The 25,214-nt window shown below is 49.6% G+C and overlaps 1 protein-coding gene across 7 annotated transcripts in view, besides 1 other annotated feature; it reads left to right on the top strand.

Moving 5' to 3' along the window:
* The window catches only part of Sema5b (sema domain, seven thrombospondin repeats (type 1 and type 1-like), transmembrane domain (TM) and short cytoplasmic domain, (semaphorin) 5B), a 123,108-nt gene that overhangs the window by 42,009 nt on the left and 55,885 nt on the right, over positions 1–25,214 (top strand). For 2 of the 7 annotated variants that reach the window (XM_011245844.1, XM_030249006.1), the window contains exon 2: positions 18,593–18,679. The exons of the other annotated variants lie outside the window; for them this stretch is intronic. The gene's annotated coding sequence lies outside the window, so the exon portion shown is untranslated. The remainder of the gene's footprint in view (positions 1–18,592; positions 18,680–25,214) is intronic. 7 annotated transcript variants of the gene reach the window in all.
* Positions 1,361–6,611: an enhancer, noted in NCBI's record as "VISTA enhancer mm1471". NCBI's record gives its function as "enhancer in: neural tube[3/3] | hindbrain (rhombencephalon)[3/3] | midbrain (mesencephalon)[3/3] | forebrain[3/3]" and the evidence as "EXISTENCE:transgenic organism evidence [ECO:0001131][PMID:17130149]".

Consider the following 25,214-nt stretch of genomic DNA (forward strand, 5'->3'; position numbering starts at 1 on the left):
AGTGTACCTTGATCCCATCCTCAATATATCTCAATCTGCCTGTCTGAGAATCCGAGGCAAGTCTGGAGAGCTGATATTCTTACTTTTTTGAGGACTCTTTCCTTGCCGCTCAGCACCAATGGCAGGGAGATGTTTGGGCAGGGTTTCTCAAAACCACAGCTATAATTTGGGATGGAAGAGGAACATCTCATGCTTGTAGGAGATCTAACAATATCCCCTGCCTCTGTCGACTAAATGCCAGGGACATCTTGGTTTGTGGCAACCAAATTGACTCTAGATATTACTGGAGGACCCCTGGAGGGCAAAGGCAACCCTGGGTAAGAATGACCTGTCCGCATTAACTCTGCTACTGGACACCTATATCCACTGGAGCTTCCTATGTCCTTGGACCCCCATGACACTGGGTCTATCAGAGACAGGCGAAAAAGCATGGTATCTCTGACTTAGAAGAGCAGACATCTGGGCTCTGGGCTTTGGGGATTTTTGTCATGGTCTTACACAGTGTCTGTAGGCTGAAGAGTTAGTTCTAAGCCTTCCTGTGGTTACTAAGTTACAAGGCTTCCAAGTGTAAATGTGGAGGAGAGGCTTCGGGTTCTGGCTGAGCCCTGTGAGGTGTGAAGTCTGGTAAGGAAATCCCACTGAAGGCAACCACTGTTCCTGCCTGACACTTCTAGAAGCAAGTGTCAAGACCAGAGCGGGTGTAGAGCTGTATAAAGAGTGTGTAGCCCTGCCTGCACAGGGAGGGTATAGAGCTGTATAAAGGGTGTGTAGCCCTGTCTGCACAGGGAGGGTATAGAGCTGTATAAAGGGTATGGAGCTCTGCCTGCACAGCTGGCTGAACAAGCCAAACATCCTGTTATGCACCAATAAAAAAGTAAACCAATTGAGCCAAGGTTGGAGGCACGTGCCTGTAATGTTACCATGTGTGGGAGGCAGAGGGAGTAGAGTTGGGAGTTCAAAGCTAGCACTGGCTACAGAGCAAGTTCAAGGTTAGCATTGGCTCCATGAGACCCTGTTTCAAAAAAACATAATCAAAAGAAGAGGAAGAGGAAGAAGAAGGAGGAAGGAAAGGGATAGAAGGACAGGAGGAGGGCGAGATGACAATCACCAATTGAGGGTTTTATGTGCCTTCCTGGGCTACGGAAGCATAAGCCAGGGCTAAAGGAAGCTCTTGACTCGGCTCTGTAGAGATGTTTCAGGTGCTGTAATCCAAGGCACAGGAAGCAGTGTGGTAAGTGTGCACGTGTGCATGCGTGTGTGTGTGTGTGCAAGTGTGCATGCATGTGTGTGTGCAAGTGTGAATGCATGCGTGTGTGTGTGTGTGTGCAAGTGTGCATGTATGTGTGTGTGTGCCCAGTTCCTGCTCACTGTGAAGGGCTTGGATCCTTTTGCTTATTTGGCAGTGATTTGTGAGGCAAGAAGAGAAGGTAGCTCAGGGGTGCCTTTCCCTGTCTTCGGAAGATAGGTGCCTCCCTAAAATGTGTCTCCATAGCTGAAAGGCAGCTCCCTACCTCCTTAGCCCAGAGGAAGGACTCACTGGCAACACCACATTGCAGAAAACTTATGGCAGGATTCTGATTTGTGGGATGGCGCAGAGAGGTGCTTCAGGAGATACAAAGAAGCAAATGGCCTGCAAATCAGCCTTCAGGGCTTTGTGGTGCCCATGAGGTCCTCTCGGAAACATTTGATTGCCATGATGCCAGATGCTGGCAGGCGAGTTTACATCCCCTAAACAAGCAACTGTTAAAGAGCAGAGGGCCAGAGGTGGCAGGACAGGGCTGCAGGGAGTCCAGTCAACCCAGAGAGCACAGCATACTGTGATTACAGCCCGGGTCTTCATGGCCTGTGCCCAACTACATAGAATCTATCTCAGAACAGCAATTTCAGGGCCTCTGCCTCTCCTTTCTCTGCCCCCCACCCCCAATGAGCTGGTTTTCTCTGGACAGCTTGATGGAAATAGGAACAGAGAGAGAAATCTCACCAGATGGGTAGCTTTAGGGTGAGGATGTGTTGAGATTTGCAAATCCCTGGCCTAGAGGCAGAGCGGCTCCCACCTGTGCTGTGAGTGGTTTGGGCCTGGTTCTTGTCTCTTCTTGAGACTAGTGTGAGGCTTGCTCAGAGTAACACAAAGATCCAGAGGTTTTTTTTTTTTTTTTTTTTTTTTTTTTTTTTTTTTCTTGAGGCCCAGAGGCCCAAAGTGCTCCTCCCACAGAGGGTAGAGCCCTATCACAGGACCAGGAAGTTGTCCTCCCCGCACCCCAACCCCGAGCCCTGGGTTCTGGTAGGCTGGTTCAGAGCACACCCAGGTTCCAAGTCAGGACAATGCCTCTGCAGGCACAGTGCAGCCCTGTGTGTGGTCCCTTCTCTCATGACTTGAGCTTGGAGGACAGCAGCAGCAGCAGACCGCACACACCAGGCCCTTCCTGGTGCTAACAAGGCAGGTCTTTGTGGCTTCAGGGAAGTAGTGGAGAAATGAAGTCTTCCGTCTGAAACTAGATGGGCCCGAGGAACCACGATGTGGCCGCAGTCAGAATGTTCTGTTCAAATGTGAAGGGGTTGCTTCCTTTGGTGGAACAGAGGCCTAAAGGCTGAAAGATCCACAGGTCTGATCCTTCTTAGGAGGTACTAGAGGGAAGGCCTGTTTCCCAGGAAGCAGCTTGCTGAATTCATTGAGGAGTTCATTTCTTCTATTCGCGCCGAGTGCTTACCAGCCCCATGATGGGTGATGCTGTCTCCAATTTCTTGTAGCTCATGGGCACCAAAGAGGACTGTGAGATGAGGGCACCCATACAAACCCAGATGAGATAAAGGAGATAAAAGTTGGTTTTCTGGCTCTTCTCCAAACTGAGCTTTCTGGGCCCTGCCCCAAGGCCTTCAGGAGACAACAGATGTTGGGGGGGGGGGGGGCAAGTCACAGCTGGAAGCAACCCTGCCCCTGGCTCCCAAGCGCTATGGAGGTTTGCTAATCTCTGCCCTACTGCCCTGATTCTTTGCTCTAGGTTAATTGCTTTCCATAATCTGCTAACTGCCCTCACCCCATCTTCCTTTTCTACTGCTTAGCTTTGGGGCAAGCCTCTCCTCAGGGGCCTCTGGGGCCCTCCAGTGAGACCCTGGTGGGTACTTGGCTTTCACTTGTGTTGCCCCCTGCCTCTCAGACTCACTCTTCACTATGGTTTCATGCTAGATCCGGGAGCCATGACTTCCCCTGTGCCAGGGAAAGAGGCTACCAGAGCCCGGCTTTACCATAACAGCCCCATCACTTCAGCTTCTCTGTGTATACACTGAGGAGCTGTTCTCACAGCTGGTCTCACAGCGAGGACCACAAGGACCATGGACCACGGAGCGGCAGCAACAGCATGAGGAAACTTGTTAGAGTTCAGGGTGAACCTGGGAATGGGAGTCCAGGCCTGCACTCTTAGCCCTTGTGAAGCTGGACAGGAGGATTGCCCCAAGTTGGAAGCTACCCTAGAGCGACATAGCAAAATCTTATTTTATATATAAATATATATGTAAATAATAAATAAATAATTAATAAATATAATAATAAATACACAGAAAAACAATATATTTACTTTAATAAAAATATATGAATATATAATATATAAATAAATATAATATTAGATTTAGGTTTTATACATATATATGGGCTGAGGGCCCAGCAAGCAAGTTGTCATATCCCTCTGATGATGTGGATGCAGCTGGAGCTGGACAGCTTGCTTGCTGCTCTAGGTCTCCCCCCCACCCACAAGGTCCCCTACAGTTTTAGTCCCACCATGCCTCTCGTCCTCTTCCTCTCGTCCTCTTCCAGCCTGTACCTCTGATGACTCTCAGAAGTCCTGTAAGTACGTCCTAGTCCACTGACAGTTCTCCTGAGAGACTCACTAACTTCCCAAAATCTCTTTCACACAAAAGCTCCACCACGCTCTTCTTGCCCACCTTCTCAGCTCCTTGAGGCCTGGCCTCCTCCCTCTTTGCCCTCCCAAACTTGAGTTTTATACACGAACATCCGCTTTCTCATATTCTTGAATTCTCACATTCTCCTGGAAAGGGCCACAAAGTTTGGGGGTGTTTTTGTAGTGGGTGGAGCGAATTCCGCTGAGAGATTTTTCTGACTTGCCCTGAGTCAGACTGGTTTCTGCCCCTTCCAGTCTGTTTCTGGAGGAGGCTGCAGAGGTGTCTCCACAATAGAATGAGGCATTGGGGGTATCTAGCGCTTATAGCCACCTGAGAGCTGTGTAGCCTGGCAGGATGCTCCAGTGTAAACACTCCTGCCCTTTCAGTGCCTCTGGTAAGACCTGGGCAGGGATTTTCCTGTTGCTTCACCTGGGTCTCCAGAGGAACAGAATGCCCTAACATCTCTCTCCTGCTGCTGGCATTTAGCCCATTGCTGGGTTAATTCAAGCAATACTAATAACCTGTTTGCAGGGAGGAGACCTCTTGCAGACCCTTAAATCCTGCTCTCTGGGGCACTGATAACAGACTAAGAATCCTGTCTGGCCCCCCTGCAGCCATCAAACAGTGTGCTCAAGTCTGTGTGGCTGGATGCTGCAAAAACACGGAAAGAAACAGCATTTGTGTTTATCCCCTGATACTGGCATCCAGGAGGAGGGCCGAAGCGATGGTTTCAGTGTTTAGAAGGGCTCCCTCTCTCCTACCGCCTGCCCCCATGGCTTCCCTTTCCTGAGTCTTCTGTCTCTTTCCTCCTCTGTTAGATGTAGGGCGTCAGTCTCCCGCAGATCGTCCAATGCCAGCCCATCTGGATCTATCAGATCAGGCTCCCCATTCCTTTTTGGCTGCCTCTGTGAGGGCCTGGGCCCAGTGGAGACCTCTCCGGGCCTCTGTGCGGTCTCCAAGGAGCCTGGAAGCAATGCAGTGAGAGAAAGCAGTCTCCCCGCCCCTCCCCCACCACGCTCCTCTTGCCCACGTCTCCCACCCACTCAGCTCCTTGAGGTCTGGCCTGTTCCCCCTTTGCCCTCCAAAACTCATGTTTTATGCAAGAACATCGCCATTCTCATGGAAAGTGCGGCAAAGTTTGGGAAAGAATTGGGAAAGAATGTCCGACCGCTTTTGAAGAGGGTGGAGCGAATGCGGGGTTATAGGGTTAACCGTAGCTGAGAGATTTCCCTGGCTGAGTGCACGCACGTCCGTCGTGTGTGTGTGTGTGTGTGTGTGTGTGTGTGTGTGTGTGTGTGTGTGTGTGTGTGTGTGTGTGTGTGTGTGTCTGCGTGTATTCCAACACTCAAGACTCACTCCCTCATTCCACACACCCCACCTCTGGAGCCTGCTTCAGTTCCAGTGACCCTCCTGCCTTGTTTTCCTCCAAGAGACACCAGAAGGGGTTGTTGATTTTTGTTTTGTTTTCAAACATTAGAAGAAAAAAATGAAAATATATGTGAAACTTGGGTCTGGATATATATTTTTTTAATCTTAGGGAATCCTATGTTTTTGAAACATAAAAGTGGTGGAATATCATTTATGTAAAACCTGGAGTCATGGTTGTTGGTCAAATTGCACACTACAGGATGCTCCGTTGGCATCTGCAAGCTTCCTGTTGTAAAAGTACCTGTTCTTTCAGAAAGCAGGGCGGCCCTCCCACCCGTCCGACGGTTCCCGGGCAAAACCTTGAAGAGAAAAATCCGTCAGCAGCACACTCAGTGTGAGACAAAAGACATCCTTATGTTTCCTGGTGAAGACAGACAAGTGCTCATTGTTAGCGTGGGGAATGGTGAGAAGGGCGGAGGAGGAAAGCCCTCAGATCTCGGGGCGCACCAGCTGCTCCCTCCACGCGGTCAGCCCCACTCTCTCCGCCCTCACCTGGACTCCTCTCTGAGTCTACACTATGGCAGGCGCTGCTTTCTTCTCACATGTTAATGTGTTCCTTGATTTGTAGTGCGGTTTTCCAAATGTGAGCTGTGACTTTCGCATGTAGTAGGGGACTGAGGGTACAGAAGGAATCCCTAGTCACGTGACCACCATGGGACGAGGATCAGCTTGAAAGTCACACCCACCCTCCCCCACCCCACCACCCTCAGCTTACTCTGAACCCCAAACCACTGTCTGCAGCTTTGAAATGCTGGACATCTGGGCACTATGGGAGGGCGACCTACCAAATGCCACAGTCCCCTCTCCCCACCCCTGCTCCCAGTCCACTGATGTCCAATCCCTGATCCAGAACTTTCACAATAATTTCAAGTGCTGCGGACAAAGTTTTCCCATTGTTTTCATTGAAGTAGTCGTTTTATTTTCTTCTATACTTATGAGTGGAAATATACTAGGGTTCCCAGGAACAATCGATTTTCTTTTCTTCTGTAGGTCATTTAGAAAGGAATGTCAAACAAGTTGCATCCTTATAAGCACGAGGGAAGATTGATGGAGCTCGTCTGCTTTTAAATCTTGTGGCATGCTTTTGGGAAATAGTTTGGGCTCATTAAAACATTCTATTCTAAGCACTACACTCATTCTAAAAAGTTTTAGAGTCCAGAATTGTAATCGGAATCATATATTTCAAAGAAGTCTTTGGGACCAAACAGAGGAGGGAATTATACATACATTTTTTTTTCCTCTTCTGTATTTTTCCTAGGCCTCCTTCACATTTCCAGCCTTGTCCCTGGGGAATTGTGTGCTGGGCAAATTTAGAATAAAATCTACTTTGCACTCTCCTCCTCAGTGGCTTCCTTTGTCGTTAGTCTTGGAAAAAAAATTACGTGTGATGTGCCTAGAATCCTTCCATGGGTTTCTGTAGGGGGAGATGCCCAAGAATTCCAGAGAAAAGAGAACAGAGACCCAGCCCAAACTGACCGTGGGCAGATATCAAGAAATCCTTAGGTAGGCAGCTCCTGACTGACGAAGTACATAATGGCAAGCTGAGACCCTTCTGAAGATGATTCTACAACCAGCACAGTGGGGGGGGGGGGGGGCTTCTAAGCTCGTTGCCTTCGTTCACTGCAGGCGTGGGGAGGTTGAGAACACTGGGGTGGGGGTCCTCCCTGAACCTTTGGACCATGTCTACAGCCTCCATCCAACCCTGGGGATTGGCCCTACAGGAATGGGTATATAGGGTCACTTGGGAGAGTCAGTGACAGAGAAGAAAGCCCTCAGGCAGTGCGTGTAGGAGGAAGAGGGCTGCCTGGCTCAGCCCTGCCTGCTGTTTATTTGCTGTCGTGTACAGCAGGCCAAAATATGAGACTGATGAATTCATTTCCTACCAAAGCCAAACTGGGGGCGACCTGTCCTCCTCTGTCCTTCCTCCTCTCGCTGATGTGTCCCTTCCCTGCTTCCATGGCAAGTAACAGAAAGCCAAAAGAGCAGTTTATTTTGCAGTTACTAGTGTTGGGCTAAGGGGATGGGTTGGCCACAGCTCCTATCGTCCTAGCTGACTCCATTGTTGTTTGGGTGGCAGCATCAGGAGACTCCCGGCTTTAGCAGTAGGTGAAGCTTGGAGACGACCTCCTTACCTCACCAATGGTTGCTGGGAAAGGCTGTCTCAAGCCAAATCCATCTCTAACATCCAGCAGAACACAAACGTGCAAGCTGTTGTTCTGGAGGCTCACAGAAGCCCCAGTTCATTGCCCACTCATGTGCTACAGTGATACCTCATATAAAGTCTAAAAAGTTCCCTTCACGGGCCACAGCCGCAGGCTTCAGCCATCCATATGTAGCAGGGTTTGGAGCCTCCTAAGAAGCACTCAAGAATGGAGCTTTCACCCCAAAGAAGAGTTCCATGGAGAGGGGACCATAGTGATGATACAGGGGACTGGCTGCTGTTAACACCCAGATTTAATTTTTCATTTTCAAGCTTTGAAATATTGCTAGGACAAAGCTATCCAAAGTAGACATGTTTTGATAATGGTGTAGTATGTGTGAAGTTAGCTCGCCATTCACCCCTACCCAGGTCAATTCTGGCAGCTAGTTCTAGAAGTTTCTCTCAGACCTCATCTCTACCTCCTCCCACCCCAAGGTTGCTAGACCTCCTGTGTGTCTTTCCAGGTTGGTTTGTTTATGCTGGTGACGTGTTATGTAGAGGAAGCAAGGCCTCAGAGTCCACAGCTCTGAGCAACACACACCGCAGCACACTGGCAAAAGAAAAGTTTCAAGTTAGACCAAGAAAAGAATTTCTAGCACTTAAAAGGACTAGAAACTGATGACCTAGAGAGAGAGAGAAAAGAAGAAGAAGAAGAAGAAGAAGAAGAAGAAGAAGAAGAAGAAGAAGAAGAAGAAGAAGAAGAAGAAGAAGAAGAAGAAGAGGAGGAGGAGGAGGAGGAGGAGGAGGAGGAGGAGGAGGAGGAGGAATAGGAAGAAGAAGAAGAAGAAGAAGGAGGAGGAAGAGGAGGAGGAGGAGGAGGAGGAGGAGGAGGAGGAGGAAGAAGAAGAAGAAGAAGAAGAAGAAGAAGAAGAAGAAGAAGAAGAAGAAGAAGAAGAAGAAGAAGAACCACCTTATCTTTGAGATGGTTCAGGTGTGGTTTTAGTGGAGGTAGGGGGTAAAGAGAGGTCCCTAAAAGGCCACCCAGGGCCAGGCACTGACTTCTAGGTATGAGCCCGGCTCTGCAGCTGAGGGGCCTGTAATTGCTGTAACTGATGGATGGAGTGGGGAATGGAGACCCACGGGGTCGCTTCATCCTGCAGCAGCTGTCTGCCTTGCCAGCCTTGGCCTGCCTGGGTCTGGGTCCCCTCTTTCCATGCTCTCGCTCCTCCTGAAGCCTTTAATCCTGCCTGAGCCGCTCAGAGAGAGTGATTCTCTAAAGAGAGAATGACCGGCTGGTGGACAGGCCCGGGATCTGAGCCCACCCCATTCCCGGGTGACCAGGGCAGCCGAACAAACACAGTCTGGCCCCAGTCCCAAGAGACACCAGGCAAGGTGCCTGGAGGAAATGGGGCAGTGGAATACGAAGGAACTGAATGGTCTCCCCGCTTTCTTTCCATTCAGTGTGTGGTTTCCATGGGGCTCCAAGTGTGTTTATGGGCAGGAGACTTGGGGGTGGGGGCGGGGGTTCTGGGGATCTGGGTTGCAAGGAGACAAGAAAAGCAAGACTGGGGAGGGGAGGGAGAAGCCTGGAGCATTTGGGGAAAAAAAAAACAAATAAAAAGTTGGCTGTTGAATGGTTTTTGCTAACCATAGTCAATTCTTAATTACCCCCGTAATGGGAGGCAGCAGAGGCAAGGATGATTCAAAGCACCAAATAATCCCAAACCGTTTAAATGACATGATTTTTAAAAGAGAGGGAAGGAGGTTTTCCCTCCTAATGATGTCTGGCTCAGGCTCATGTTCAATGAGGGAAGTATTAACAGTGAGCTCCCCAGGGGCTGGGGCTTATTTAACATGTTTATAAATTATTTAGATTCACATTTCCTGGTTTTTGTGCCGGGAGGGAGGCTGTTAGAGACTGGGTACTCCCTGGAGGAAGTCCCTGAGAGGGAGCTAGGGGAGACACAGAGGTGTGAGACTAACCAAGTGCTGCCCTGGGGAGAGGCAGGAGGCCCCGACCTGCACCCCCAAACCTATGGCTAGAAGAAGCTGTGATCTCTGTTCTAAGGCATCTCATGGCTCCCAGCCTCTCCTGAACTAAGTGCACTCAAGTCCCCTGCCGGTAGGGTCCCTGCCTCCACACCTGTCACTCCAGCCTGCTCCTGATGTGACCTGCCACACAGAGGCTGAGACAGAGCCCAAAACCAGGCTGGTGGCTTGAGTTCCTCTGTCTGTTTATGTCACACTGGATCCTGGCAGCCACCCAAGCCTGCCTCCTGCCTGCTTCTGCAGTGTGACTTCTCCAGTGTCTCCTAGCTCTGGCCAGGATTCTGTGCTTTCCACTGGCTCCTCTCCTGGGAGCCTTCCCTGCTCACTGCACCCTGGCTGTGAGCCTCCCATGGCTTAGAACAAGCTCTGCTGTGTGATGCCTAAGTTTTTCCTGTCTCATTTTTGGTCCAGATGCTTCTAGAGCCCCCAGACACAGTCTGTCTGTGGAGTGTGCTGTCTAGGGGTTAACTGAGAAGGGGTTAACTTCCTCTGGAAAAGATATCTCAGCTTGGATCTGACACTCAGGGTCAGCTAGGGATGGGGCACAAACCTGTAATCCCAGCATAAGGGTTATGGATTCAAGGTCAGCCTGCCTTAAAGATACAATGATAATAATTGTGATAGCAATAATTTGGGGATAATAATGAGGGAAGACTGACTCATCATACAATGTGGGCAAATCATTTTAAAGATATTTATTTATTTGAAATTTTTATGAGTGTATATATATAATGAGCGTTTGCCACATGTGTGTGTAGTCACTCACAGAGGCCAGAGGAGGATGTTGGATCTCCTGGAACTGGAATTACAGGCAGTTGTGAGTATCTTCATGAGGGTGCTGGGAACTGAACTTGGGTCCACTAGTAGAGTGCTGTGTGCTCTTAACCACTGGGTCATATCTCCAGCTTCAATCTTATTTTTTTTTCATGTTTATAAATGCTTTGCCTGCATGTGTGTTATATGCACCATGTGCATGCAGTACCCACAGAGTCCAGAAGGGGGCCTAGGATTCCCTGAAACTGGAGTTACAGATGAACACAAGGTATCCCTATTATGGTGCTGGTACCCAAACCTGGGTTCTCTGCAAAAGCAGTAAGCGCCTTTAACTCTGAGCCATCTCCCCCAGCTCCAACGTGGGTTAATATTGAGGACATTACGATAAGTGAAATAGTCCAGTCACGAAAGGACACAAACTGCACGATTCCACTGGTATGCAGTACTCGGATGAGACACAATCAGAGACAGAAATAGAACGCTGCTTCTCGGCGCCGGCAGGAGTGGAGATTGGAGTTGCTGCTTAACGGGTATAGGGATGCAGCTAGAGAAGATGAAAGAGTCCAGAGATGGATGGGGATGGGAACCCAGCTTCGTGACTCTGCTTAATGTGAACTGGGCAGGTGAAGAGCAAAACTGGCCGGTTTTGTGTTCTGTATATTTTACCACACTAAAAACAATAACAGTAATTTGGGCCATTGCCCTGCTTCTGGGAAGGACACTGATGGCCTTGAAGCTATGCAGAGAAGGTGGACTGCATTTGCCTCTGCCTAGCACAGAGACCACACACTGAAGATCAGGGAAAGCATCCACTGGCCCTGAGGGACCACACCAGAGTAAGCATCCTTCAGCTTGAGATGGGCTTTGTGTCATGAGTCAAAAATTGGCTTAAGAAGGAAATGGTGTGGGACTTCTGGGGGGGTGACACAGTGGGTAGACATAAGGACCTGAGTTCAGATTCCCAGAACCCATATAAAGCTGGGTGTCCTGTAGGCATCTGTAATCCCTGGGTGAGATGGGAGGCAGAGGCCGGGGGATGAATCTCTACCCAGTCAGAGGCTCTCTAGCCTAGTATAGAGAGCAGTGAACAACAGAGAGATTTACTCCCAAATAAGGTAGGAGGCTAGGATCATCCCGAGGTTGTCCTCTGACCTCAACACTCACACATGATGTAAATGCAAAAGTAACAAGTTTAAAGTGGTAGGGTAGCCCTGGTCCCCATCAGAGACAGATCTGGAAACCAACCCGGCAGGCTCTATCTAGTAGGACTGCAGACACTGACCACCGAGCCCAGCATCCCTGAGCACCCATTATGGCCGCCATCCCCTAATACTTCTGCAGTATCCTGGACCTACTCCTATATATAGCTCACACCAGCTCCAAGTCAGTTAGCTACCTGCTGTGAGAATAGCATTTGCTTTCATTTGTGCTAACGCTGCCTTTTGCCTGCTTCTGGAACTGCCCTCTCCCTTCCCCCTTGCTCTGATTTGCAGGCACTTGGAGGCCAAAAGCCAGACCCTCAGCCACAGCTTCAGCGGCAGGATTCACAGTTGGGGCATCTCCCTCATATGTCCTTCCTGGATGGAATCAAGATCCTTACTCTTTCCCGAGAAAAACAATCATGTTAAGGAAGAGCAGACCATGCAGTCCAGAGAGAACCAGGTGTCATGTGCTTTCAGCATCCCAAGATCTGGCTGGTCAGTTTGGGGGACCAAGTGGAGTTTGGGGGATCTAGTGGGTGCAGCCAGGGCTTTCACAGGGACATTCTGGACCCCTACTCATGATTCTGTTCATTTTCCCCTAAATGTGTGACCTCACAAATGCAGGGTACTCTGATGCTGACACTGGTTTTGGGGGTGGGGAGGGGGTTTGTTTGTTTACCATCTCCAACAGCTGATGATGACATTTCGTGATTTGGAAGGTTTTGGTGTCACTCACATATGCTACTGGACCCTGCTGGATCTTTCCTTCATTCAAAACAGACTAATTTATTATTTCCTTCTTTAGAGGAAAAAAAAAAGCCGTAGGAGGGGGGGGCACACTTGCTACACAGCACATATGTGGTGGTTGTTGTGTTTTATAAAAGAAGAAGAAGAAGAAGAGGAGGAGGAGGAGGAGGAGGAGGAGGAGGAGGAGGAGGAGGAGGAGGAGGAGAGAAGAAAAGCCAGGGATATGTTTGGTAGAGGTGTGGTATGATGTGGGGGGAGGGGGTACCTTTGCCGGTCCATGCTGAGGCATCCCTTCTTGGTGAGGTACCAGTCACAAGACAGTGTAGTATAGTATAGAATAGAAGAATAGAGTTTATTTGGGGCATGGGGAAGGAAATTGAGGGAGGGAGAGAGAGAGAGAGAGAGAGAGAGAGAGAGAGAGGTTGGCCATGAGCATGTAGAGCGAGGGGAGGGAGGCAGAGAGGGTAAGGGAGCAAGAGCAAGAGAAGAGAGCAAGAGAGTGAGGAGGGGGCAGGCAGTTCCTTTTATAATGAGTCAGGCACACCTGACTGTTGCCAGGTAACTGTGGGCGGAGCCTAAACAAAATGCCAACAGTGGTCAAAGGACAATTTGAAGAAACTCTTTCTCCCCTTCCAGTATGTGGGTCCTAGAGATCTGAACTCAGGTCTTCAGACTTGGTAGCAAGTGAATTTACCCACTGAGACATCTCACTGACCCCAGGGGGCTGCTTCGGTTCTGATATTTCTTCCTGGTGGGCTTGTTTTACTTTGTCCGCAGAGTGATAAGAGGGCTCATGCCCTCAAGCTATAGCTCACAGAGTGAAGAGAGTCCAAGGAGTGTTCGAGGTCACACGGGATGGGACGGTGGTTACAGAGCATTTTGGAGCTCAGGACAAATCAGCAGGTGTCAGGAGCTGCAAGAAGTAACCACCTTCCTCTCTTGACCACCCCACTTCACTCAGCTGAGCAGAGCATCGTCACTGTGCATCAGGCAAGGTGCTAAAGATAGCCTGTCGGCGTAGGAACCTTGCTCTTCTGGCCTCTGCCCTGTAGAGGGCGTGGCAGCAATCTCACCAAGCTACCTGGCAGATACCTGTATCCCATGCTGCCTTTGGTCTTTCCAGGGGATTCACAATGCTGGTGCTAGGACCTACACCAAGTGGCCAGTTTCTGCTTGAGCTAACCTCCTTCCATTCCCACTCTACCCATGTAGCTGTTAGGTGTCCCCTCAGGGGGTGACATATCTTTGACCCATGGGCCACAAGCATACATTAAAAATCCAGCTGTGTCACAATAGGCTTCTCCAGCCCCCAATTGATTTTCTTCCTTTCTGAACATGCTTGGGATGCGGTGCGGGTCCCCCAGCCCTGTGCTCTGCCTGCCTCTCCAGCCAGCCTGTGTGCATTCAGCTGCTGGCATCTCTTTGCCAGCTGAGTGAGCGCTTCTTTTCAGGGGCAGCGGAGTGCACACGGATTCCCAAGCCATGATCTCATCTGTGTGTGGGAGGCCAAGCACGTCCACCCCACCAACTCACACAGAGGAGGGCTTGAGGGCTGGATTGGGTCTGGTTCAGGGGATTGTTCTTTGGGGTCTTCCCCTCTACCTGTAGCTCTGGTTCCTGCAAACTCACCTGCAGATCCTCATCTGAGACCAGGCTGTGGGCTGGTTCTCCACTGGCCATTACTCTACCTGAACCAGAGTCCTAAGGCCACAGTGTGGTTGGACAGCCCTTCCTGCCTATTCGCTTACCTCCAGCATTCCTTTATGAGTGCCAATCCCAAAGAGGGCCCTTGGATTGGAACCATCTGGAGGGATTCTGAGAGTGCAGGCTGCTGGGCTCTGTGCCAGATCTGAGGCATCAGAATCGGGTGGGGGAGGGGTGGGGGAGGGGAAGGGTCTGCATTTTAAGGAGCTCTTCCAAGTGAGCACCTTGGGGCCTTAATGTTTGAGTCAGTGATGAGTGCCACTGTTAATTTAATATGTCATCGAGGCTGGGCCACAGTGCCTAGGTATTTCCGGTGTTTCTGTGAAGTTTTGTTTTGTTTTGTTTTGTTTTGTTTTTAATGTTGATGAGGTTTAACATTTAAATCTTAGGAACATGAGAGGCTGCTTTGCCTGGTCAATGGTTCCTACCACCTAGTCCTGGCTTTTCTATGGGTGGAGGGTTCCAAGCTTGCTGCCCATCACAGAACAAGACTTAAGTTTAGGATCATCAGACTTTGCAAGTACAAATATAGAATGTCCAATTAGTTGGATGTGGTGGCACATGCCTTGAACCCAGCACTGGGGGTGGGGGGTGGGTGGAGCAGAGATAAGAGGATCTCTGTGAGTACCAGGCCAGCCAAGGTTACAAAATTAAAATAAGGAAGAGAGAGAAAGAAAGAGAGAGAGAGAGAGGAAGGTAGGAAGGAAGAAAGGGAAGAAACAAGAAAAGACATGGATTTCAGATATCAATCTTATCATAATAATAATAAATAACAATAATATTTCAATGTAAGTATATCTCATTCAATACTTGGAATAGACTTACCACTAAAAAATTATCATTTATCTATGATTTAAATTTTTTCTGGCAGCTATAGCTCTAGCCCCTTGCTCTGTAGCCTGGAATTGGAGATTGCTTCCTGACTCAGATAACGTGTTTTTTTTTTTTTTCAAAAGGTTTTCTCCAATGTGGTTTCATTGTAGCCTTTTGTGGCTGGGAGGGGGAGCAGGAACCGCCATCATCCTCATCATTGCCTTCACCACCATCCCCGTCTCCGCTGCACAGCGGGAGCTGAGGCTTGGAGGCTGTCAGAGCTTCCCAGCTGGGATCAGAGCAGCCCTGGCTGCACAGTGTAACCACCTGGAGGGCTTTTAAATCACTCGCATGTTTGTGTGATGTGTATGATGTCTGCAACCTGCTTTGAAATGCATCAAAAAAAGAAAGAAAGGAAAAGAAATGGGTGGATGCATGGGTGGAGGGATGATGGATAGATATGTGATAGAGAAACACAGCAATGTGTTGATGATAAGATCTAGGTGGTGACTGGGCAGGCCTTCACTCTGTTATCTTTTAACTGCTTTGTGGGCTTAGAAATATTTCTAATAAAACGTTAGAAGGAAGAAAGTCGAGAGTGGAGGGACACCAAAAAGCAAACGAATCCATATGCATGACTCCCTTTACCTGCCAATTAAACCCACATCTTTACAGGTCAGGCTGGGGCAGCCATATTTTTTTTCAGCTGCTCGAGTGATCTGATTAAGCCATTGCTCTCTATATCCCGTGCCACTTGTCCGGTGTAAGAACCTTCCATCAGCGATCCCCACCCAAAGGGGACTGAGGTTGGTTAAGGCAGATTCTACAACCCTACCTCCAGACTTCTGGCTGCAGCAGGTCTGGGTGTGGAGCTAAATTGCATTTTCAACAGTTGCCAGGGAATGCAGTGCAACTTAGAGAAGAGCCGCCCACCTGTGCTGGGAGCCCGCAAGCCACATGCTGAACCTGTTGGCAGAGGTAGCCAGATTCGGAGAGGGGCTAGCATCTGTCAGAGCCTTGAAGGGTAGGGGCTCTCATTGGAGGAGAGCCATTCCAGTCAGGCAGCTCAATTTGTTTGGGATGGGGAAGTGAGGACCGAGGGAGACCGGAGAGGTGGTCTGTGCCAGATGGAAAGAGCCTTGCTATTCAGGGCATTTGGATTTGATGGTGTCAGCAGTGGGAAGTTGATGGGGGGGGTTTCAGCAGCTGAATAATGTGACTGAATTGTCACTGGATTGCTGTCCTGGCAGCTCTGTGTAGAATGGGATGGAGGGGAGAGATGAAAGATAGGAAGTGTACCGAAGAGGCTATTGTGAGTGTCTAAGAGTGAGAGATGGAAGGTCCACATTGTCACAACACTAATAACGATAATAAAATAATAGCTGACACTTATGGAGTGCTCTCTAGATGCCAGACGGTGCTGTGTGCTTTTGCAAACATTATCTTTGCATCTTTGAAACGGCCCCAAGTTCTCTTCCCAAGGAGGAAACAAACTCAGGGGTGAACAGATAGCCCTGGGCTAGGATTTAAGCCCAATGTATCCCAAGTCTCCATCGATGATCCGAGCTGAGCCTGTGTGCTGAGAATAAGGTCTGTGTATCCTTAGAGGGTCATGGATGCCCCTGGCTCAGGGTTCTTGTCCTTCCTTCCCTGTTCAGGCTGAGGCCTGATCTGAGAGACGTGCAACTGACAGAGCATCTATCCTCCTTCTCCATTTACCCTCAATGACAGTGGCTGCAGTCACACAGGCAGGAGCTAGCAAGGCTGCCTTCCACCCCAGCCGGAGCCCCCTCTCTCTCGCTCCTGACATCCAGCCCTCCCCAGGGCTGCCCACACACCACACCTGCAGGCACGTGACTACCTTCCTTCCTCTGAACTTACACTCTGTCTTCGAGCAGATCTCTCTCTCTGAAGGCTACTCCATCCCCGGGGCAGTCACATCAAGGCAAAGGAGAGCTGGGTGAGCCACAGAGACAGGCCTGCACATAGTGAGCTTGCTTGCTTTCTTCTAACTGAGCTTCATCAGTGTGGTGCTTACAGGGCCTCAGCACCAACAACCAGGTTGAAAGAGAGGCATTCATTAAGGACTGGGTGGGCTTTGTCAACCCTCGACCATTTTCCTGTCTCTAAGAAGGGCTGCTTTGACACCAGGTCAGAAAGAGTCCACTGTGCTTCTCTTCAGTCCCCTTGTGTTTCTTCCAGTCCTGTTCTCCGGGCTTAGAGCTTTTGGTTCTGCACCTACCGGTCTTCGTAATCTGCTTGCCTTCTAGACACTGCCACCTTGGTCAAGTGCACCTTGGTCAAGTGTGTTTGGGTCAGTGGTTGAGTACAGCCCTGGACCTCGTTTTCATTCCAACATGTCCCTTACCTCTCCATGCAGGACAGAAGGGGTCCACTGGGCAAGGGGCCTGGGCCGGGAGCCATTCCCAGAAAGGCTGCTTGCTAAGGCTGGACAATGGGCTGGACTGGGCTCTGTTCTCCTTCCCACCCTGTCCTCATCAGCCAGCCACCTGCAGCGCCCCCACTCCCAGGCGGTGGCACGTGGCATGTGTTGAGAACAGATGGGGAGGGGTGCCTCAGCTCTTTCTCCCAGTTGCCCTCAGCCAACCATTTGCTCTCCAGATGGACCTAGGCACTGTGGGGGTGGAAACCCATCCCCAGCCAGCCCAGAGCCTTGCCCTGATGAGTTGGAACACAATTATGCTTTGGAAGTCTAGGAATCTAAGTCTACAGCCCGCCTAACCTCCCAGACCAGGAATTCTGCTTTGTGAAGCAAAGGCCCTGGCCTCTAGGAGGAAAAACGCCTGCTGTACCTTCTCTTCCACTGGCATGTATCCACCTCTCCGTCTTGGGCTCCACACTGTCTCCCTCCCCAGGACCCCCCTGTCCACCATGTTCTAGCCTCACCCAACTCCATCACAGGTTGCAACCCCCTAGACACATCTCTTTGCTGTTTTATTGATTGCATCCAACAGCACCCTAACAGCAATAACATAAACAGCGTAAGGGAAAGCCAGAAGGGAGATTCTCCATTCCACACCCTGTCCATATCCCACCCAAGTCCATGCCCCCACCTACCCACATCTATGCCCAAGCCCCCAGCCCCAAACAGATCAGATCTAATCTAAACTGCACCTTCAAGGTCTGACTTGGAAGCACAGGGAGGGACAGCAGGCCGAGGACAGAGCAGAGGATGTGGATCTGTGGCCTCCAGCTTCCCATCTGTTACATGGGAGTGATGGAAACCTGCCTGCAGACTTCAGACCCTGATGGCATCATGGCTGTGCAGAGGTGTGACAACCCATACAAGTGAAGAACATGCGATTCTTCATGAGACTTCACTGGTCACCTGTGCCTCACCCATGCAGTGTGCCAGTCACTTTTACCACTCAGATGGAGACCCTCCCCTTAGTAGCCTTTGGAACTGCGGGTTAAGTAGAGCCAAGTAGCTTAATCCATTGCAAAGAGAATGCAAAACAGGTCTGATCCAGAGACAGTTTTTATTTGACTCAAACCGTGGGGGTGACCCGCCCAGGGTGTTTCACAGAGGGAACTGAGTGTAAGGCCAGATAACGAGTGCGACGGATGCCAGGGGAAGGAGCAGGCATGCATCTTGTGGGACATCAGAACTGTTCATGTTACCCTTGTGTGGTGGTTTGAATAAGTGTGGTCCCCATTTTGAATGCTTGGTCATTAGGGAGTGGCCCTACTTGATCAGAATTTGGAGGTGTGGCCTTGCTGGAGTAGGTGTGGCCTTGTAGGCTTTAGGGTTTCAAATGTTCAGTAAAGGCCTGGTGTCTCTCTCTCTCTCTCTTTCTGCTGCCTATGGATCTGGATATAGAACTAACTCTCAGCTTCTCCAATACCACGTCTACCTGCATGCCACCAGGCTTCTCACCATGCTGATAATGGACTAAACCTCTGAACTGTAAGCCACCCCCAATTAAATTCTTTCTTTTATAAGAGTCACAGTGGTCATGGTGTCTCTTCACAAAAATAGAACATTAAGATACATTGGCTTTAATCTGCACTGCCTTGAGCATACCAAAAGTCAGAGCACATTTCTTAACGTTAGTATGGGACCCCAGAGAGTCTATTGCTGAATTCTTGGAAAGGCAGAAGGAACAAGGGTAAATTCACTCTATCCTGAGAGGAACATCATCAATGGCTGGCCTATCTGTGGGCACCACTCACAGAGGGATCAGAGGACTTAGGCTGTAGTATGAGAAAAGCAGATAGTGGAAGACCTTCCTGCTAGAGAGGGTGAGGGTTCTCCATTCCACTAAGCTAGAAGTGCCCAGAGCACAGGGAGGAGTGATCAGCAAGCGATCAGCAAGTGTAGCTTCTATTTACAAGCATTTCTTCCTCGCAGCCAGTCTGTGAGGTCTTCATTCCGACTACATGGTGCTGTTGCAAAGAGAGGCCAGAGACACGGCTCAGTGGTAAAGAACACTCACTGCTCTTTCAGAGAGCCTAGTTCACTTCCCAGCACCCAGTTGGGCAGCTCACACCTGCCTGTAACTCCAGCTCCAGGGTATCTAACACCCCCATCCAGCCCCCAGGGGCATTTGCATATAGCTATGGGTGTGTATGCCATACATATACATAATTGGAAAAAAATTAAAATGCATGGAAAAGCACCATGGCTTATATCGTTCCCATTGGAGCACTGTCTTTTGATTAGTTTGGGGTGGCTGACCTCACGCTTCAGGGCTCCCCACTCACAGTCGTACTGTTCTTCCCACACCCCATCTTCCTTCCTGAAAGTCCTTGGATAGCTTCCTCTGTAGAGGCGCAGCACCGCCCACACAAGCAGCACGTGACACCTTCCCCAGTGGGCATTCAGAGTGAGAGACACGTTCATTCATTCAACAGACACAGGGCTGGGAATCCCAAGATGAATAAGACAGAAGTCTTGCCAGCAGACCTATTAATATCTTGGCTTCTCAGTCCATCCGTGATGGATTTGCTGAACGTTTCTGATCAGTTTCCTTGAACAGAATATCACCTGCCCATGCTCCTTCGCCGGGCCGACTGCTTTAGAGTGGGCATGTTTTTCTAGAGTCCCTTTGGCTGAGAGCAAAGATTCCTCGCTCTTTGTTCCCCTCCTTCTCGTATTCAACAGATATCTTTCAACGGCTATCTCAGGGCATGTGACACATCGTGTGCTCGGTTAGCAGCCATCCAGGCAGCCCCTCCCCACAGAGACCCCCACCAGACTGTTCTCTCTCCTGCTCTGGTGTGGGCCCTGGGACTCAGGGGTTGTGATCAGGCATAGGGTTTTGTGGGGCTAGGCTCCCTCAAGGCTAGGCAGCCTGTTTTCTGGGAATCATAGGCCAAAGGATAGCACCTAGGAACCACAGTTTGGCTGAGCCTTCTCTTTTGAAGGAGGCGAAGAACTCTCCCTTATTCCCTCCTGGCCATTTACCCTTCCTATGACAGTGGCCACTGATGAAAGTCCCCTAAATAGAAAGCCATTCTGCTCAGCGCCAGGGAGTGGGTGTTGCTTCTCTGTTGAATCTGATAGCCTAGAAAATCAAAGCCACTAGAGAGAGTTAATACTTACAGTGGTTCCAGTCTTAGCTCCACAACTGCTAAGTTCTTTGCTGTGCAACCTTGGTTGGACAGGTCATGAGTGTCTCTGGTCCTTGGATCCTCCATAGTTAAGTGTGGGCCAATGATGCCACCTTGGGACAGTGCTGTGCTAGTTAAATAAGATATGGTGATATTCCCTTATCCTAAAGCCAGCATGGCCCCAGCCCATCCTGACAAGCATCACTTGGGAGCTTATTAGGAATGTACAGTTTAGCTCCTATTCCAGACCGGCCCGGTGAGAAAATGGGGAAGGGACCCATGGATGCATCGGCAAGCACTCCTGTAGATTCCGATGTCCACAGCAGGCAGGAACCAGCAGGCTGGAGACTGCAGAGCAGTTGACAATGGGCCAAATCCTCCACAGATGTGTTTTGTTGGTTTCTGTCGTCAGCTGGAGCCGAGGAGCAGCTGTCCCAGGGGCTGCCGCGTCTCCTGAAGAAGCACACAGTTAACACCCTGTCCCTGCTCTGTGTCCCTCCAGCTGGCTTTGCTCACTGGTCCTCTTGTCATCTTAGGCATCTGCGTCAGCAGCCTGGGCTCCAGGTCAGAAACCCAAGGTGATCCAACCCCAGGCAAGGAACTGCTCTTGTCCAGACACAGATCCACGGGGAATAGGAACAGGGCAGGTAGCTTCCAATCCCGAAGGCGACAATCAGGTCCTGCAGTTTCCCTTCAGTATTTTGCTTGAAGTGTTGTGAAATCCCAGCCAATCACACACACCCACATTCAACTGTAAGTCCAAAAATACCCTCCGTAGCCAAACAGAGATGATTTTTTTACATTCCCGATACCTTGGATTATCCGCCTCGCTGATCTCGGTTGGCCACCCCCGCCGCTGGCACAACTAATGAGCAGTAACTTTCCCTGTGCTGGCAATGGTGGGGGAATGGAGGGGGCTGATGAGTGCAGAGCTCACAGTAGTGAGCTTCTCAACGGGGACTCTGAAGGACCTGGAGGCTGTGAAGACTGGGGGCCAGACAGGATGAGAGCTGACTGTGGTCTTGTTGAAGAAGCTAGAATAGGCTAACCTGACCAAAGGCCCTGCCAGCAGCAGGAGTTCTGACCAGGTGAAGAAAGTGGGTCCAGATACCAGCCAGATAGGACATGAGGCCAGGACTCTTGGACAGGAGGGATGGAGCTTAGCTGGACCCAGCCTGGGATCCCAGGGGAGGAATATGCCTGAGAAGCAGGTCTTCTCCATTCCCCTGGCTAGAAAGAGCCCTGGGCTTCCTTGCCTTCACTCCCGAAGGAAATCCTGCTGACATGGGAAGCAGCTTAGGTAAGAGCCTAGACCTGCAAGCCCAACAAACCCTTGCTTCCTCACTGCCTGTATGACCCCTGAGCCTCAGTTTCTTCAGCTTCCAAACCACACACACACACACACACACACACACACACACACACACACACACACACATGTCCAACAAATCCTTGCTTCCTCACTGCCTGTATGACCCCTGAGCCTCAGTTTCTTCAGCTTCCAAACCATACACACACACACACACACACACACACACACACACACACACACACACACACAAAACCAAATAACAACTAGCAACCAACCAAAAAAGAAAAAAAACAAAACAAAACACTTTTTTTTTTGAAACAGGGTTTCTCTGTGTAGCCCTGGCTGTCCTCACTCTGTAAACCAGACTATCCTCGAACTCAGGAGTCTACCTGCCTCTGCCTCCCAGTTGCTGGGATCAAAGGTGTTCACCACCACACCCAGCTAAAAAAAAATCCATTATATTGCCATATAAAGAGAATAAAAGGGAATCACTTAGTAAAACAGTTACCACACCATCTTCCACAGAACAAAGGATACAAAAAAAACAAGATGTAATTATAGTTACTGGGGAGTCCAAACTATGTTTTTGTCAGAAGTCCTAGTGTCTGGGATTTGACGAATCCAGGCTCACTGGTGAGGAAAAATGGAATTAAATATAAGCACTAATTAATGACCAGAAGGTCATGGGGTGATCAAAAGAGTGGTTGCCCTGGGAATCGGTAATCCCAGCTACTTGGTAGACTGAGAGGCAGGAGGGTTGCAATTTCAAGGTCAGGCTGTGTAACTTTTTGAGACCCTGTCATGAAATAGAAAGGAAAAAAACCCCAGAGTTTAGGGTGAGTCAGAGCAGTTACTTAGCATATGTAAGGCCCTAGGGCTGTCCCTAGTAAGAGAGAGAGAGAGAGAGAGAGAGAGAGAGAGAGAGAACAGGTTCCCTAGAAGACCCACTTAGACACACAGGGTCCTTCATAAATGCTGATTCCAGTAGCAGAGAAACATACAGGGCTACCCTGAGTGTGGTGGGCACCACACACCACCGCGGTCACCGAAGTGTGTCACCAGTGAAGAGATCCTTCCCTTCCTCAGTCCAGCTACCTTGGATAGAAGGAAGCGCTGTCTTGCTTGTCTTGAAGGAAGGACAGAATGACCTCAGACCGTGCCCACACAAGGCTTGTTACAGTAGGAAGAGCAGAACTGAGCAGAGGTCCTGCCCTTTTGGACTTGTCCAGCGGTGTCAGGGGTTGGGGCAGGCGTCATTACAACAGACAGCCTCTCTCCTTCCACTTTCAGAGGCACAGCAGTCAGGGCGGGACCTCTCATCACACCCCACAGCTGGGGATAGGACCACCATCCCTTTTCTGGCACAGGTTCATCATCCCCTGGGGCAACTAAATCTCTTTAAAAAAAAAAAAAACAAAAGCAAAGCAAAACAAAACAAACAAACAAACAAAAAAACAGGCCCTGGGAGAGATTAAAACATTCACGCCTTTCTGACTCTTCCCAACTGTGTGACTGGTTTAGAGAACGGAGCAGACTACAATGACACAACGATGATAGTTAGAACTAGAAGGGAGAGGCTCAGATGCAGAAGAAGCCACACTAAGCTGTAAAGGGCAGTTGTACCCCCTCCCAGGACCCGGTCTACCCTAATACTTAGAAGTCTATGAACCTAATGCTGTAGAGGTTGGTCTGGGTGATCTGGCACCTCATGATTTTGCATTTTCAGCTTTCTGGGGAAATGTTTCTATGCCCTGGAAAAGATATGTAAGTTCCTTGGCGAGAAAGGGTGTGGAAGGTTAGGAGTGTAGGATGCTTGGTAATGGGAGTAGGGCCTGGACCAGGGATGGGAGCTAGGCTGATTCAACACAGGCCTTTCTCACGCAGTTCTGAGACTGGGTTAGAAGCCATTGGTGAGATGGCAGGGAGGGAGAAATCTTAAATATTTTCATTACCCGGCAGTCTACAGGATCATACTCAAAAGTGAATAATTGCTGAGATAAATCTTCCAAGACAAATCATGTTTAAACACTTTGGTTGTATTATCTTATTATAATAAACATCCTTAATTGAACTTTCATGCTGACTTGATTCTCATAATGGTATGTGAAATACAGCTTCGTGTGACTCCCGCATTCAAAACGGTTGCTTAGAGCCGTGGTTGAGTGTTTGCCCGAGGCAACCCACCTAGTCAAAGTAGCCCATGGCTCGTAGTAAACTTTCAGGGAGCACTCCCCACAGGGGGGTGGGGAATCAGATCTAGAGGAGCTACTCTGTTATCAGTCTTTCAGTATCCATTCCAAATGTGACTCTCAAATGAAAATGTTGCCCGTTTGTCTTCAGTGCTGGTTCTGGGAGCTTAAAAAGGATGTCACTGTCTACCTCTGTGGTTTTGGGCTCTAACCAGGGAGCCAGATTTGGAGCAAGTGGAGAGGTCTGATCAAATGCCAGTTAAAATGATGGGTGAGTACCATAGGAACTAGGCAGAGGGTGAGGGTAGGGGACTTCTTCAGGGAAGAGGTTCCAGGTTGGCCTTCTTGGAAGGGTGGCTCTTGAATCAGCTGGGTCCAGCTAGCTGCTAGAGCCTCCTCTTGCCAGCTGCTTGCGATTGGAGCAGCTGTGCCAAGAAGTGGTCCATCCATCCATTCATGAATTCATTTGTAGAGAAACCCATGTTGGCTGATCTCCCACTGCATGGCAGGCTCTGTACTTTGTTCTCGGGAGACAGAGCCTAGAGGATCTGTGGAGTTCCCATCTGAGGCAGATGTGGCCCTCACTGATGTCCACTCTTGTTCCCAAATTCGAGGCTTGGACAGCCCAGGATGGGAAATATAAAATGTCTGCTGGTGACTTCACCTGTATTAAGTGGTGCTCATTTATCTTCTTGAAGAGAAGAGGTTTTAGGGACGGGAGGGAGTATGATACTTGGGAAATGCTTTGGGTTTCCACTAATAGAAAAACACTCACGGTAACTTTAAGCATAGGGATTTAAAAATCACTTTACCAAAGGTTAGGTCTTTGCTTGGTGGCTCAACAGGATCAAAAGATTCCGTTTCCTCTCAGTTTGTCCCCTGTCTTATCTCTGTCTGGCTGCTTTGGTTGAAATCATCACACTTGTACTAGACTAGATGGGGGAGGGGGAAGGGGGTAGAGGCAGGAAGGAGGCTGACGCCCACTATCCTTTCTCTTTTTGTAAGAGGTCCAGCATTTCCCCAGGATCTGCAGCAGGCTTCTGCTTAGGATCCCCTGGCCAGATGCATGCCCATCACTTAAAGGAGGCAAGCATTTCACCTGGACTAGGAACATCGCCATTCTGTGCAATGAAGGGCACAAGATGGTGGGGATTGAGGATAAACATCAGGCCAGAATGATGTTGACTCTGTGTGTGTGTGTGTGTGTGTGTGTGTGTGTGTGTCTGGGCTAAGTGCAGTCCCTCCCTCCTGCCGGAACATAAGCCTGCATCTTCCTTCCTTGTTATCACATGTTACAGAGCTCCGAGACTACCCTCTGACTTTAGTCCCCTCAGGGACTAAACCCATGCCCCTCTGGCTCTCTCTACAACTCAGCCAGGAGCTGGCTC

The sequence above is a fragment of the Mus musculus genome, chromosome 16, assembly GCF_000001635.26.
Source record: "Mus musculus strain C57BL/6J chromosome 16, GRCm38.p6 C57BL/6J".
NCBI lineage: Eukaryota > Metazoa > Chordata > Mammalia > Rodentia > Muridae > Mus > Mus musculus.